The sequence below is a fragment of the Rhyacophila brunnea genome, unplaced genomic scaffold (assembly GCF_057557595.1).
Source record: "Rhyacophila brunnea isolate RB1 unplaced genomic scaffold, BYU_Rbru_1.0 scaffold_6, whole genome shotgun sequence".
NCBI lineage: Eukaryota > Metazoa > Arthropoda > Insecta > Trichoptera > Rhyacophilidae > Rhyacophila > Rhyacophila brunnea.
In genome coordinates, this window is record NW_028233276.1 from 48361354 (window position 1) to 48379776 (window position 18423).

Below are 18423 nucleotides of genomic sequence, written 5' to 3' on the forward strand. Positions count from 1 at the left end.
TAATATTTCGATACTTTCCTACCCTAGATAGTTGCCTTAGAGGCTGAAACTAGTCGTGAACTTATCAGAAACTTGTGTATATAGACATAATATACGGTCAAATAAAATTTTATTCCGAATTAAAAGCTATAATATTCCAAGAATTATTTGTTCAAATTTGATAATAATATTAGCGTTATGTTTGTAGTATTATTATGATACCGAAGGAATTTTAAAATTATAATACATTATGCAAGACTGGCTAATAAATTAACATTATGCTGAACAAATAATGTAGAGCCGCTTGTATTACTAAATAATAGTAAAATTAACATTCTTTACAAAAACAGAAATGGAAAATACCGTAAAATGTAATCAATAATAGAAGAAATAATCAGGGGGGATGCTGCAGTTTAATCGGTATGCATATAAGCTTGAACCATTAATTAGTTTATATAACTTAAATTAAAAGTTTAATTTTAACAATATGTTATTACTGTCGTCCTTATATAAAATTATCTATCTTTATATTATATTCTTATCCTAAGAGATTTTGGAAAACGCACCGACGGCTGATTTAAGCGACATTTTATTGTTATTTTTACATCTTTACTTCGATATGTGCGCTACCGAATTATCTACCGATTGAATTGACCAAATTTGAGAAATATCCGATGATTTTCCAGAAACGTGACGTTAATATCCGATATTTTCTCATATACCGTATACGATTCGCCATATTTCTTTTAACGCACAACAGAATGACGTCTTCGTCACTTAAGACCTTCTTATCCTTTATTGACAAACGGAATCGATTATTTTTATTCAAATATCGTAATGTAGGCATTGGCGCACTTTTTTTCCGGTGAGAAAACCATAATCTTGATACATTTCACTACGTAAATTATTTTCTGACAGTCGCGTCCGCCACTGCTATTCCAAATTTGATTCTTTTTAAATACTTCTTTGTGGCTGTTCACGCACACTTTTTTTTTATTGAATGACCTAGGCTACTAATTTCCATAGATCACAATATAGTAATATTAAACTAACAAAGTTGCCATTGCAAACAATGAAAGAAATTAATACGAATTGTTATAGTTATCAAAATGTGTGATATGGTATAATATCTACCTATTTTGATCGTCCCTATAATCATCAATCTTGACCTATCCACTGCTGGATGAAGGCCTCCTCAACCTTATTCTACTCCTTACTTACACGTGAATTGTTATATTTATCAAAATTAGTGATATTATATTATTATCTACCTATATATATTATATAATGCCATTATTATCACGAGCCCTAATAAATCCACTGCTGGATGAAGGCCTCTCTACGTTGATTGTATTCTTGACAGTATTGAATTTCTATATTTATTAAAAATGCTAATGTTATTTATCTATATATTCATATCGTCATCATAATCATCATCAACCAGGATCAATCCACTGCTGGATGAAGGGTTCCGTAACCTGATTCTACTACTATGGGTTTAACGAATTTGTGATATTATATCTATTTCTATCATTCTTATCATCATCGACCTGAACCAATTCACTGCTGGATAGTGGCCTCCCTAGCCCGGTACTGCTCCTTTCTGTCATATGAATTGCTGTATTTATCAAAATCGGTGATATTATATTTATCTACTTATTCATATCGTCAACATAATCATCATCGACCTGAACCAATCCACTTCTTAATAAAGACTTCCCTAGCCTGATTCTACTCCTTTCTGTCATATGAATTTCTGTATTTATCAAAATCGGTGATATTACATTTATCTACATATTCATATCGTCATCATCATCAACTAGGATCAATCCACTGCTGGATGAAGGGTTCCGCAACCTGATTCTACTAATATATTATACCTATTTATATCGTCCTTATCATCAATGACCTGAACTCATCCCCTCCTGATTCTCCCACGCCTGATTCTATTCCTTTCTGTCATTTGAATTGCTGTATTTATCAAAATCGGTGATATTATATTTACCCATTCATAATATTGTCATTATCATCATCAACTAAGATCAATCCACTGCTGGATGAAGGTTATCACAACCTAATTCTACTCTTCTTGGTCATATAAACTGCTATATTTTTTTAAATTTGTGATTTTATATACCTACCCATTTATATCGTCATTATCGTCATCAACTTGTATCAATCCACTACTGGATGAAGACCTCTTTAAGCTGATTCCACACCTTTAGGTCTTAAAAATTCCTATTCTTATCAGAATTGTTCTATTCCTCTCAGATATAATATGTAATTGCTTCATTATTTATCAACATTTGTCTCGATATGAATATCGCGCACCGGGAAACTATATTGTTTAAGGTTAATTTTTAATTCAAATTTTGATATTTAATATTATTCTATGGCTGCAAGCATTTATTTTTTATAGACAATGAAACAAAATAATGTTTAAATTTATTTTTTACACTGCTAACCTTCTATTATCTCAATGGGACCCGAAGGAGATTAATATCACGTCATATTGGATCGCTATTTATGATAATCACATAATATATTGCTTTATATTCGAATGATTGAGATATATAATTATTTATCATATTTAACTGCATATATCTACACATATATTGTATTAAAATTAAAATGTCAGTGGTAGCAATCGGCGATTGCCAGCTGTTCTGCTAGGCATAGCAGCCCAAAGAGGTGTAAGACGATATTGTGAAGGCCAGACTCCTGAATAGATTACGCATATGAGCCCAAATTTATATTGGCAGTGAAGATTTGCAAATCGTAAAACTGACAAATCAGCGAAATGTCAAACTGTCTGACGTGAATAAAAAACCCATCCCGAAGGGACAATTATGACGCCATCTATGCATACTTCACAATTATATTAAAATCCAACACCGCCAAGCCTTCTGCAAGACCAAGCAAGACAGACTGGCGACCGCCAGCTGGCTCAGCTAGTCACATATAAATATTCGTTTTTGTAAGTATTATTTTATACCTCACTGAATATTTCAAAATTGGAATAAAGTTTTGCTCACACGTGTATCTCATAACCTGGTGTTAATTCAATAACAAAGTAAAGACGCCGTTTCCATAGTTACTAATAAGCAAAAAAGGCGCCCTTACTCGAGCGTATATAGGCCGTTCTGGATTTTGAAATTGTTATCTTCTATAAATTACTTCGGAATGAGCTAAAATACTGTATTGAATGTTGTTTTTGCAACCGCAGGGTAAGGAGTTTTCGGGGAATGTGGTAGAACATAATAATTATCTACGATATGCTGGTACTGACATTGAATATGAATGGTAGTTTTTGTAGGTGGCAATCGTATGGCCAGAATGCGCACTAGAACGTGAACTGATTATGAGAAATATACATATTTTTTCTTTTACATTCACTAGGTATTATTTAGTATTTACACCATCGTAATTGCATTGATACACCTCAAATCTATTAGAAAATTGCTTTGTGGCTATGATAACGTGGTCGAGAATGAAAAAAGTGGACATTAATAGGCTCAAATATTAGTTAATATTCCAAACTCTATTAACAATGCATTTAAAACATCGATGTGGGTAATTACATGCTGTGATACATTATACAGCTTTAAATCACACTGCTTAAATAATGGTAATTATGGATAATTGGTAGTAATTTAGAATAAAGTGGTATTTTGATGCTTGAAAATATTCCCATTATTCTCACTGGAACTATAGGTCTATGTGGGTCTTGAACTCATCTGCCTCCAAACAGGCCTAATCAAAGCCATTTCCTTGATCTGTAAATCTAACTCAACATGTTGATGATAATTAATATAAGGGTATTTAAATATTTACAAAATAGATTTCACATAAACTAAATAATACCAAACAAAAGTAACGTAGGTATCGTAATATATTAAAAATATAAGTAAACTTAATTTTGACAATTAATCGCATTGGTAAATTTATTCTCTCTTATAAAAAATATTTTTCAACATTGAAAAAGAACGAAATTCACAAAGTGAAAAAAATTTTCATTAAGAAAAATAGTCCCTGGCAATCTGCGATAACGTGACACCGTTGCACGAGACGTCAAAATATTTCAGATCTGTCAAATAAAGTATGACATTAATGTAGAATTTTAATATATCCACATATCAATAAAATGAAATATAAGAGAATACTAATTAACAATTATTATTGTATCTTATTTTCTTATTAATCATCATTTATAATATAAAAATAACTATGAATACCTACATCCAAAAAACTAAATTCATTTTAGAAATTATCAAGTTCAATGTTTCTTATTTGTTGTTTTTTTAAATCGTATAATTTATACACAATATTTGTAATAATGGTTAGGTAAACATTGTTAGTAGGTATTAGAGGTGAGTTGGAAATACTGTCACCAGTTTGTGTACTCAAGTCTCGGATGAAATTACCCATACTCAGTATGTGTGGCCCAATAAACTTATTCCAATAAACTTATGATGATATCATCGCGAGTAGCTGTTATGTGCGCTCGCCAGTTGGCAGACTTTCAACACTATTGACATTAAATGCGCGCGAACGAGATAGTACTTGAATATAGGTATATTTTAATTTATTAGTTTATTGCATTCGAATGTATAAATAATCGGTCATAAATTTTATGTCGCAGCACAGTGGTGAGATGACGCACAGGCTTAGGCTTGTTATAATTATGACCGCTCAAAACGTGTTTAAAATAAAAAAATGACTGTTATTTATTTTTGTTAACAAAAATATTATAACCTAACAGAAAAACAACACATTAATTTAAAATATGTTTAAAATGTTGTAATAAATGGGACATTTCGAAAAGCGGAACTCAGCGTATTTTTAGCGATTATATTGAAGCCGATACACAGCCTGAGTTCCCTGAGCCGATACGTATTTCAAAAACACTAATATGGAGTTGGTTTTAGTTCCAGTTGAGTATGAGACTTTTGTCGCATACGCACGCCAAACGCTCTATATAGTATTCCAAATACTAGAAAGTATTTTGGAACAAGTTTCGATACTAAGTATTTTTTTATACTGGTGGTAAGTATACTTAGTCTTCAAAATAGACCAGTTTTCCCACCACTAGTAGGTATACATATTTGTTTCTCAAGAATGTAATTATTTTCAATGTAGCTACATTAAGTAGATATAATATTATGTATTATGCTACCTGCCACAATAACAGCTTAATATGGGTACTTATATGATATTATTATAGCTGAATATAATATTAATATGTACATTCCCATAATAATAATTCTTGTGTTCAAATATTGTTACAATTATTTTAACCACTAAGAAGAGCAAAATGTATTTTCCATCGATGCACCTATTCATTTTCGAGTATTACAGGTAATGAGAAATCTACCATTTGACAGTAGGTATAGTTAATTGTCGTTCATCTGTAAAAATCATCCATTTCCTTTCAGTGCTTTGTGAAAACAATCTATTTTATTGTGCGAATACATAGTTCCCATATTACAACAATATTATTTGAAACTTAAATAAACTTATAAAGCTCATATATTGAAGCGAACTATATTATTCATATTGCAATATTCTATAAAAGGCCTCCATCTTTGAGTAGATATATTCAAGTATAGCTACTTCAGACGATCAGTGTAAAGTTTTATATAAGAAGCAAGCTTAACTTCTGTGCACTGTGGCTCGTAATATGAGAGAGATATTTTGCTGTAGGGTAGTTTTATTTTCTGCCCTGCTCAATAAGCGAGATCGTCATCGTCATCTTGGCGATGTACACTCGCTGGAATTTAGATTCAACGTTGGTTCGCGGTGCAAAATTATTGTTTATGGTTGATTATTAAATTAATAATAGTACTCAATTTCCCAAACATTTATATGATCATTCATGCTGATGAAACAGAAAACATTATGAAATCCATTATATTTTTGAAGTGATGTACATTTATTTCATTATTGATGATTGCCATTATACCTGGTAGATAAATACTGTAACACCGCGATTAAATTTTATTTTAAGTATTCTTATAAGTTATTTTTTAATGTGTGTAGTTTTTCATTAAAATTACAAACTTTATTTTTGCATAATTCTCTTACACTATAAATTTTTTACAAAAGTCAAAAGTGTGTCGCAAAGTACTGGCAATTTATTGGAGCCATATTTGGTAGAAATTTGGAGTTCTAAACGTACTGTATACATAGGGTTACTGCCAAAAGTTGGTAAGTATCGAAATCATGTTATGGAGTTATTGCAATTTGAAGTTTGACATGCCCTCTATAATCAGACAGAATACTCATTTATTTGTATTTAATGTGCATATTATATATATCGGATATCCTTGATTTTTTTTCTAGCATACATATTCATAGATAGACACAATACGTTGTTAACTCTGAATACCTACATTATTGACTTACCAACTTTTGGCAGCAACCCTATATATTATATTATATAGTTTTATTAGTTGTGTACTGATTGAACGTGTAACCCACAATAAATATTTTGATACATTCGTCAATGAGAAATAGGACCAGTTTCTGAAAGTAAAAACATGAATCAAGACAAGGAGTGTCTTTCTCAAAATGAGATGCCTCCTTAGCAATCGAGACCTTAACCCTAGATATGAGAGTGCGCATGGTTCACTGTAATATTCTCTCTATTATTTTCTATGAAACGAATGTATAGACGCTGTATGTATAGACGTATATAGAATGTATAGACGGCACCAACCATTCTGCCCTGAGAGAAGCGGAAGATCGAGAAGGATGGAAAGTCTTGGTCGCTCAAAGGATGGCGAAATTCAAATGTGGTCACGATCCTCAGCCATGAGTGTACGATCAAGAAGAAGAAGTATAGACGCTATACCAGGTGATGCCGTGGAGAGTTGTGGGCTTCTAAATTTCTTGGACTGACCGTTGTGGATAAATATTGATATTCTCAAACGAATGAGAAAGGACCGAGAAGTTTTGTGTAGTATCAAAACCAGAAAAATACAGTACCTCATTATGACAGGACAAAAGTACAACATTTTCCAACTTGTCATTGAACGAAAGTTGAATGGTAAACGTACCAGAGGACGACACCACATTTCTTCACTTAAGAACCACCGTGATTGTTACAATTGCAGCCCAACCCAATTATTCCAGGTAGCAGATGATATAACAAAGATCGTGCTAATGGTGGCCGACCTCCTGTAGGGGATGGCACGATATATGTAATCTGTAATGGACGTTCAAAAGGTCAATTTTATTTCATTGAAAGGTTTTTTTTATTTCACTTAGGCACTCTGAGAGGATGAATATAATAATCAGTGGCGAAGGGTGGAGGTAGGCGCACGCTAAAGTTTGACAATCTTACATATTTGTTTTTATTTAACTAAGACTACAATAATTTACAGATAGTTTTCGTTAGTTTTTAAAAATCAATTAAACCTTGACTAAGTCAAACAATAATTGTTTTGGTATGCTATGGCGATCCGACAAAATAGTGCACACTTTTCTTTCATACTTATTTGTTTTCGTTGAATTATGAATACATATTACACATCGTGTTGGTTAGTTTTTTTTTAAATTTCACTAAGTTCTGCCTAAACTAAACAATAATAGATAAAAAATATTATTCTATCTATAAAATATCCAAAATTATGAATGATTTAATGACAGATATTTTATAGATAAATGAACATTTTTTGACTATTATCTATTATGGCTTGGTTTTCGCATGGTTCGATTGAATTTTAAAAACTAACTAACATCATCTGTAAATTGTAGTATTAGTTCAATGAAAACAAATACGTATGACTGACAAAGTTCAGTATGCACTATTTATGTCGGATCTTAACAGCCTACCTCCACCCTTCGCCAATGATTATTATACATATTGATTCAATAAGATACGACTACTCGTATTGTAGAAACAATGTATTTTTTTTTTAATATTTAGTCCCGATATAAGTAATATTTTTATTTATTATAATCAAAATTTTGATTTAACAAGTTTTCATTGCATTCCACAATTACTTAAGATAAAAATGAATTTATTAGTGTAAAATGAAGTCTGTTTCGAAATTCAGTATACATTCTAAGGTTTCACCTCATGGGACTTATTATCTTTACGTGTCTAGTACGTTTACGTTATCTGCGGGCGGTAATAAAGTAATCTGTGAGAAAATTTGATATTCCCTGTGTGGAGAGTCGAGACAAAAAACAGTGTCTCTTTTATGAGGAGGCCGGCGCCGGCGCTTCTGCGTCGCTATTCTTGGCTACTGATTCGCATGACAGTCTGAAAACTTTCATTTCGCCTTCGACAAACTATTATAAATCGCGAAAAAAACATTTTCAGATACTTAAATAAATATTCAGATTTTTATTATTAAAATAGAATTATTTTATGCTAATTTTCTGATTAACATAGCATAATACCAGTCGTAAATAGCCGATACAAAATGATTATTGTAACGTTTAGCTTTAAAAAAATATAATAGGTAATGCAAATTGTTTCATTTGTCCTTGTATTAACTAGATAAATTGCGATAAAAATAGCAGCATATATATTGTAAGTTTTCAATCATTATGTCCTTTCTATGAGATGATTCGGATGTTATCATCACGTTTAAATTGTATGAAAAACATTAGTGCAATCGAGTGGTAAAATACAAAATATACGCAAGGTTATAGTTTTAGTGTAGCCATTTTTGCCATCATAATAATAGATCGATTAACAAAAGCAGAACTAGTTGGATTTTATTTGAAATTAGAGCATTTTTAGTAGGCCGCGCTCTAAAAAGCAAATAACATAGTCTTCGATTTCAGACATTGTTTTAGATATCTGAAAAAAAAAGAGTTGACCGTCACCCTGGCGACCACGACCAGGCATTCCATTAAAAATGTAACTGCCTTAGGCTTTTTTTTTTCTTGGAGAGAAGGTGTATACATATTGCATAATCTCGAACGTCTGTCAATAATTCCTACCCCTCGATTCGAGAATGTGTTTGGTTTCCTGCCAATCTCCGCAAAGTAGGTACCTACCATAAGTTTTAGTATCACACTATGTAGTCTTTTTTCTATTTTAATACTTTGGACGCTGAAGACGCACCTGGCGCGTAATGACCAGGCGGCCGATCGATGTAATTAACGTGCATTTTAAAGGTGGTAATTAAAAAGTCATTATCTAGTCAGCAGCGAATGAGTTTTAAAAACAACAAACGACTTGATTTCGGGTTTTTGAGACAGCAAGTACATCATCAAATTACCCAAGATGCATTAAATAATTGTATTATTATAAGTTAAGTTTATACTGATACTTTTCTTTTCTATTATTTGCAGGTAATTATCAACTAAGCCATAAGAAATCAATCTGTACAATGGATTTTGTGTTTATCAGGCGGTAAGTATGATATTGTATTTTTAATACTGTGTCGCTCTGTTTTTAGCAAATATTATTTAAATTATATATGAACTGGTCAAGGTCAGATTCCCACTTTGTACATTTTTCTCATAGAGAAGTTATATTTTATTAAAAAAAAATATTTTTAATGTATGTGCCAATTGTTTAAATTTTATACGACACTGGTCACAACAACTTTTTCTTTCCCATTAAACTAATCTACCGCCCCCAATTAACTAAGTAGGTAGCTGATTTTAAAGGACATCATTTTGAATTAGACCATTTTTTTACCGAGTGGGACTTTAACATGAGAGATATTCAGGGTAAATCCTCTCAACTAATGTTGTTCCGCATTTATATGAACATTATCATCATCAGCCGGGGTCCAGTGTTGGATGAAGACCTTCCTTAGCCCCACTCTTCTCTGTCCTTAGTTCTTTGCTGCCACGTACATCCATCGAACTTTATGAGCTCGTCTATCCAGCGGGTTTTAAGGCATCCATGTGGGGGTTTAGAGGCCAATGGGTGCCACTGTATGACGGCATTTGTCCAGCGGTTATCTACTCGCCAAGAAAAATGTCCAGTCCATTGCCAGTGCATCTGCTCTGCGACCTCTATCACATCGCGTACTCTTGTCTGCTTCCTTATCCATTCATTTATTTTGTGATATTTACGCATTATGCCCAACGTGCACCTTTCCATAGCACTTTGTGCTATTCGTAATTTTTCGATGTCTCTTCCATTAAGAGTCCACGTTAACATACATTGGTTGAATACTTTATACTGAAGACACAATGGGAGGTCACTTTTGAAAATACTATTCTGGCGCCCAAATGCACTTTATGCCAGTTTGGTTCTGCAAGTAATCTCGTAATATATACCATCGTCAATTGTCATGTGTTCATCACGATGGATGGTTTCCAAACCTGGCGTTTTAAAGAATTAAAATTTATAGGCGCCTGTGAATTACCTATGTGGTCACGGCCATGACCTATTCTGGGTCAGAACTGTTTCCTCGAGTCAAGCCCATCAGGTACCTTAGTGAGAGGACTGCAAGACCAGTAAACGCGCTCCATAAAGATAGACATTTTCAATGATATTTTTGAAACTTTATTTTATTTATGTTTTTTATTATTTATTATTTTCTTCTTCTCTCTTGTAAGAGTAATATTTGTTATAATGTAAATAAATGTCAAGCTTTTGGATTCTGTTTTGAAGGTCATCTGAATTACATGCTCTTATTTAATATTAATTTTTTTAAATTAACAATTAAATGCAAAATAAGGCACGTCAAAACTAGAAGTTGGCAAACTTCTGGCCTTATCAAATAATATATAACGTTAGTAATGTCGAATCCTCAGACAGCGTATGTATTGGAAATTATTTGCAAGAAGAATCATGATTTGATTGTTGGGTTAATTAATTGAGAGCACTCAGCCAGAAAGTGAAAGGTGTGTGTTCGTAGTCTACTATGTTCATTTTTATGTTGGATTTTCCAAGGTTTTTAAAAATGATATAAGTATAATTTGAAAAATTACAGTATGTTCCTCTAAATAGTATCAGAACATATCCAGTACAAGTTTATACGTAACGTTAATATAATATTTAAATTTGTGTGCTAAATATATTTAGTAAATGACAGTGGCGAAAAATCCATACTAGGCGATTACTTGAAGCCTACTTTCTTAAGAAAAATATTTTTTAATTGCATATTGACTTATTTATATAATCACTAGATTATATATTCAATAAAATAATTTATTTTGCCAACGTGATGTGGCGTACGTGTAGGAATGTATTACACAGGTAATTACAAAACAGCCTGCAAAGGTTTTAAAAAATATACTACAGCGCGCCATCTGTCTTGACGTAAATAAAGGTAGGATTGTGTTTCAAATAATTCTGATTTTTTTTCATATGGATTTTACGTCACGTAGCCCCGCCCAGTTTATCGAATTGTATGAATTACGGTAAGCTCAGATCGCAGTGCCTAAAATTAAATAATTAATAATTAGATAATTTAAAAAAATAATTTCTATGGTGTTAAATCGAATATTAATAAATATAGACTGTTTGTAAAAATAAAAAGAACTTTTATCTAATGATTTTTGATGTATATAAATGTTAAACTGATCGCCTAATTTTTATGTCGTCAGTGAGTTTTTGAAGTTTAGTGTGTCGTTGTCATTAGTGTGAACCTATTCATTAGTAGTACCTAATATCGTATTATTTTCTTATTTCTTGTAAGTACACCTGACAAGTGTGCTTTATAGGACGGATTCTTTTTATCAGATCTCCACAGCCTACCTCTTTCTAAAAGTCTCCCTTCGCGACTGGTAAATGAATGCACTGAATGTTTACCACATCACTTTCCTTTGATTACTGTGGATCTAACAACATTTGTAGATTGAACCAAGCAAGTAATTTCTATTTAAAACTCACCACAGCTTTAATAGGGAGTTCCTAGATTTGATTTTGGTATATTTAAAAATAAAAAACCAGAGGTCGCACCAGAGTTCAGCGCAACCTTTAGTTTGTTCAAAATCTGACCTTTTCGATTTGTTTTGCATCAGCATTTTTCACGCTTCATTTAAAAGGATAGTACATTGAATACTATAGAAAGGAAACTTGCTCTCGGTACAGTGGCTAAAATATCTATTCATAAACGTAAACGATGGATTAGTATACGATCGAAGTATACGATAATTATGTTATCCCTGAAACGTCCTATAAATTATATTCAATAATAAATTGCCTTATAATTATTTATAATAAATCATTTACAATCACATAAATTTATATTCACTTAATACGCTAATTTTATTATACGACAACAAGGTATAGAAAATTCGTAATATGGATTATTGATTGAAAGTTCAGTCTAGTTCAACACTAATACATACAAATATACCATATTTCAGAGGTATTTTAAATATAATATTCTCAACGATAGATCTTATTGTTGCAATATTTTGTGACCTCCTCTCATGAAATAAAAACTGTGTGCCACTTCCGAAAGAGATCTCAAAAATACTTTCAAAAAACATATAATATGGATAAATTGACATGCATTCGATATCTGAAAGAAACTAAGGTTACTTCTGTCACATCTCGTGTGCATAGGCAGGTTTTAATTTATTTTGGGTGGAAAAATAATGAAGGGATGTGAATAATAAAACTTTTAAGAGTTGTTAGTTAAGTAGTAGTTGACAAAGTCTTCGCTTGTGGTGCTAACGTATTGTGTATGTGGAGGGGTATCGATATCAGATATTCCGCTATTTGTTATTTTCAGATAGGTACCTACTGAACAATATCTATAAACACGAAGGACACTGCAAAAAGAAAAACTTTGATAGCCATTGCAGCATAAATAAACTTTTAATATTCTAAATTATGGTAGTGAACTAATTAAGGATGATTTAAAATATAAAATAAATTTCAACCAAGAAATTATATTATATTTAGATGTGACCATTAATATAAAAAAAATTCTTTCAATCGCTAATTTAAAAAAAAAGGGCGGTAAGTTTTTAAGCCCCAGTTTCTCAAGAAATAAGACTACCAATTAAATTGTGTTTTCTTCTCCAAATGATTTCAGTTAATTAGAAAAGTATCGAAGAATTTTTCAGCCAAGTTATCTTGGAATGATGGAAAACTAAAAATCTCCACAGTGTCGTCTTGATAATTGGAAATTCAAATTCAATTCAGTTTTGAAAATTGATGAAGCAAATATTCCTATTATCGGCTTATTATTAGAGAAAGGAAATTTTATAATTTAAACCATTATTAATTTTATCTTTTTTAATAAACGCTTCATAATCAAGTTTTTGAATGTTTTCACAAAGTGATACATTTCGCAAAATCTGAATAACTTTTTATTGAAAGAAGCAGCTTACTGAGGTAATCTTATATCCTGTTTGACAATCTTTAATGGAAAGACAATATACATTAATAATAAAATCATAACAAGACCTTGATTTTTCTGCAGTTTAAATATTAAGATAATTTATTTTGTTTCATTGGAAAATTATGTACCCACTAAATGTTAGTTCTATAATATTATTACTAGGTATACTATATTGTTGTAGATAGATTTTTTAATTATTTTTTGCATATTATATTTAACAGATTTTATGTTCTTTTTTCTTACAGATACCTATAATAAGTGTACTTAAGTGCAACATTGAGAAGGCGTTGTGTTCTCTTAAGTAATTAATGCCCATCAGCCATCGCATACTATAACATTGTGTGTATGAAACTTTTTGGTTTTGATTAACTCTCATTTTTTATATATTACTAGCTGAAGTACCAGGCTTCGCACAGGGTCGCTTCGTGGTTATATTTATCTAAGATATTTAAAAAATAATAAGAGGTAATTATTTTTTTAATATTAAAATATCTGTGTTATACAATATGGCAATATGAAAATAATTCTAATAGGAGTAAAGGTCAAACAAAAGACTACTAAATTAAAATCGAATCCAAAATATGCAAACGTTATTAATGTTATTAATATGCAGTAAAAAAATCAAAATTGCATGGATCAAACAAAGAACAAACGTTGTATTTTATATAATACTAATTTAAAAACCTTCGCGCACAACAACTGACAAAAGTTTCATCGCAATCGGATGAATGGTATAAGAACGCATACTAATAGAAGTAGATGATTTTCTAATTCAGAAATCTTCGTGGGCATGCGCACAACAACTCACCAAAGTTTCATTGTGAATAGAAGAGGATAAAATAGAAGAAGAAGAAGAAGAAGATGGTTATTCTAATCCAGAAACCTTCGCGGGTTTTGGCACAATTATTGACGAACGTTTTGTTGCAATCGGATGAATGGAATAGAAACGCATACGAATAGAAGAATATAAAATAAAAGAAGAATATGGTTGTACTAATTCAGAAACCTTTGCGGGTGTTACCACAACAACTGACGAAGGTTTCATCGCAATCGGATGAATAGTGTGGGAACCATACGAATAAAAGAAGATATAATGAAGAAGAAGAAGAAGATGATTGTACTAATTCAGAAACCTTTGCAGGTGTTGGCACAACCACTAACGGAAGTTTCATCGCAATCTCATGAATGGTATAGGGACCATACAAATAAATGAAGATATAATGATGAAGAAGAAGAAGAAAAAGAAGAAGATGGTTGTACTTATTCAGAAACCTTTGCGGGTGTTACCACAACAACTGACGAAGGTTTCATCGCAATCGGATGAATGGTATAGGAACCATACGAATAAAAGAAGATATAATGAAGAATAAGAAGAAGATGGTTGTACTAATTAAGAAACCTTTGCAGGTGTTGGCACAACCACTAACGATAGTTTCATCGCAATCGGATGAATGGTATAGGGACCATACAAATAAAAGAAGATATAATGAAGAAGAAGTAGAAGAAGATGGTTTTTCTAATTTAGAAACCTTGGCGGGTGTGTGTACAATAACTGACAAAAGTTTTGTTGTAATCGGATGAATGGTATAGGAACCATACGAATAAAAGAAAATAGAATGATGATGAAGAAGAAGATGATGATTTGTCTAATTCAGAAACCTTTGCGGGTGTGCATACAACCACTTACCAAAATTTCATCGCAATCGGATGAATGGTATAGGAACGCATACGGGACAGACAGAAAGACAGACAGACAGACAGGCATACAGACAGACAGACATTCATTTTTATATATAAGATATAGCCTATACACTTTGCGAAAGTGCAAGCAATAAGTTAACAAAGTTTTATCGCAATCGGATGAACGATATGGCAGCGCATACAATACGAACAAGCAAACAAACAAATATTAATTATTATATATTAGATTATATTCGACGATAATACAAAAAAATGCAATTTGGACACATATTCAATTCAATAGAACTTTATATTAAACTAATAATTTATTATAACTTTAATGAATGCCGTAAAATTTATCTACAGATGCCGCATATTGTATTGTATATGATTTGTTTGTGTAAAACCACTTAATCTCGATGTTTGAAAAAACAACAAAAGGTCCCAAAATGGAAGGGTTAAGATAAGCTCATCAAATGGAACCTTAAGCCAAATCTCGGTTACAGATTCCGATTTGTTTCCTCGCTTTAGAATTTGAATTCCAAAAGAGGTTTTCCCGCGCAATTAAACGATAACATTCCGGACATTCTGTCGTGTCTGTAAAATCCACCATCTTGTGTGCTGTTGCCGCTTTTCTCAATCTTTCATTGAAAAAATACCATATTATACATATGTTTACTAAACTTTCTCTTAATTTATATCAATGTCTTATTAAATAATTGGTAAAATACAAGTTTCGCTCCAGGGCGGACAGTTTAACCGTATCTTTATAGGCTTTATTTTCTGATTAGTAGTCGTTTGGCATTTATTCGAACTGTGATTTTTATACACACATGATATAAATCATAAAAAAGTAACTAAGTACTTATATTCATTTTTATTTCCACTCTAATTAAATTTGTTAGAAAATATTATGTGAAGCAATGTCTATGTCTTAAAACCCAACTTCAGATGTTGCATCAAAGCTCGTTTATTCTTAATAGAATCTGCTTTGCCTATAAATACCATACATACATAGCTAGCATCATATTAATTGCATTAAATAGACATAATTACGTAAATATTCGTCCTGAATTTTGAGTAATATACTGTATTTGTGTTTCTTACTAATTAGTTACAATAGTATTTTTCTAAGCTTTTTGTCATGGTTAATTATTTATCAAGTAAGGAGCTATGCACGTGTTGCTATATAATTTGATATTTTATTAACTCTATATGATTAAATGAATTATGGCTATATATATAGTAATCTTACTAACTAGTGCAACTTTGGTCTCCAAAGGTTTCTGAAACCCAAGGCACTCTGAAGGAAAACCAAACCAACCATATTATATAAAACTCTCCAGTATTAACGTATGGATCAGAACGGTGGGTATTTAGCAAATAGAATGAAAGAAATATGGATATCTCTGAGAGGAGAGTATTGAGAAGAATTTATGCGGCAATTGAAGATGGCATTTGGAGGCCAAGGTATAATGAGAAGCTGTCCGCACTTTATAAGGGCGAAATAATCACGTGACATATGAAAATGCAGATACTTCGCTGGATCAACCACGTGCATAGAAAGCCTTAAGAGATACTAGTAAGGCGGGCTATGTAAGCAACCCTCGAGGGCATAAGAATACCTGGACTGTCAAAATTGATATGGCTGGAGTGCATCACAGGTGATTTAAGAATACTCGGTCAATGCAACTGGATAGTATCGGCGCTGGATCTGTGGAGGAAATTTTTGAAAGAGGCCAAAACTCACCAAGAGTTATTGTGCCATAAATTATGATGTATAATTTATATAAGTAAATCAGTCTTTAACTGTAAACGGTTTTGTCTCTTGAATACTGTGAACCCCAAAACAAAAAAAAAATGGTAAAAATATATCGTATTAACATTTAGGAGTGGTTCAGTATTTCAAAGTCTACATTAAAAAAAAAGTTAAACTATCGATCTGAAATCATCGCTGATAGGTTAATAAATTCTAGATTGAATATACCTACCTACAAGTCGCAAACTTATAGATGCCTATCACATTTGGTTGCCACTGATACAATGAACAATTATTAATAATAGTAAGTGGTCGACGAACTTGTCATACTTATAATCTTTATTAATTCCTCATTCGCTAAGTTAAAATTTTTATAAAATTAAATAATTAATAAAAGTTAGTTTTAAAAATCTGTATTTTATATAAATCCAAATTACAAAAAATAAAACATTTTATCAGTGATAAATTAGGGTAAAATTATTCCATTATTTTCACACAATATTACAAAATATCACATTTTGTTGGGAACGCGAAACAAGTTGTGCAAGAATATACGCGCATTGTACGCTGTATCTGAGGAATCGTTAAAATTTAAAACAATATTTTTATTCCCATTAAAAATTATGAGTAGCATTATTAGTTTGAGAATATCGCGGTGCGTACATTCTACGTTTTGTGGTGCGTTGGCGCCATTTTTCACGTTTTGTTTCTTGATGAAAATTTATTCCTTCGACTTCCGTTTTTTGTCGTGGATGAAAAAATTCTCAGAAAAGTTTTTACAACGGTATCGATAAATCTTTCATATCGAGAAATATTTTCACGCACATGTTTTTTTTATCTACAACGACTCTTTTACATCATTCCATGAATAGTTTTTCCTTGCAGTAGATATTTTTTTCTATTTAACCGACAAATTTCATATTTTGATGTATCAAATCTTTTATTATATACAAAGGTCAAAGTTACGCGATAAAAACTGTTATGCATAATCTATAACTACCTACTTATATTAATAATTCTAAATGTATATTATAAAGAATATTTTGAACATTTCATAAAAAAATAGATAAGTAAAATTAGACTAAATCAAATCGTACTTTATACGGAAATTCAAAAGAATATGATGAATATGATGTGAAACATTGAATTAACTCAGATTCAATATGATCGCCAGCATTACTATAAAGATACTACATAAACTTGAAGTCTGATAGTTTCAAGTAGTAGATTTAGAGCGACGCCGAGTGAGAGAAAACGATGCAATAGGCTTCATGTAAGAGCAGTCGGAAATAATAATTATATTTACTCTGTATAATTCGTGCCCATTACAAGAAATCGCAATCTGCGCAATTTCACTGTTAAGTTGTTCCACTATACTTATAATAATTATTAAACCAATACAAAATGTAACAAGTACTTTAATCTCGTACTATCACATATATCAATAAAATAAAGTATTATAATTTTATTATATAGGATAACATTCAACCACATATTACCAAATATATCTAATGTAAATGATTATATTATTATTAACAGACTGATAAATTGGTGATAATAGCAAACATAAAACGTAAAACGCTTACCTTTCATCCTGGGGCTCAGGATTCTATTCCCGTGAGGTCACAATATTTTTATATGATTTTCTCAAAGCCTGGGTTGCGTTTCAAATGCATTAGCATGCACATAGCATTTCATGTATGACTTAATAGTTTATAAATTACA

At 31.5% G+C, this 18423-nt stretch overlaps 1 protein-coding gene across 3 annotated transcripts in view; it reads left to right on the plus strand.

The window, feature by feature from the left end:
* Dop1R2 (dopamine receptor 2) overlaps nt 1–18423 on the plus strand; it is a 242040-nt gene that overhangs the window by 126420 nt on the left and 97197 nt on the right. The window lies entirely within an intron of this gene.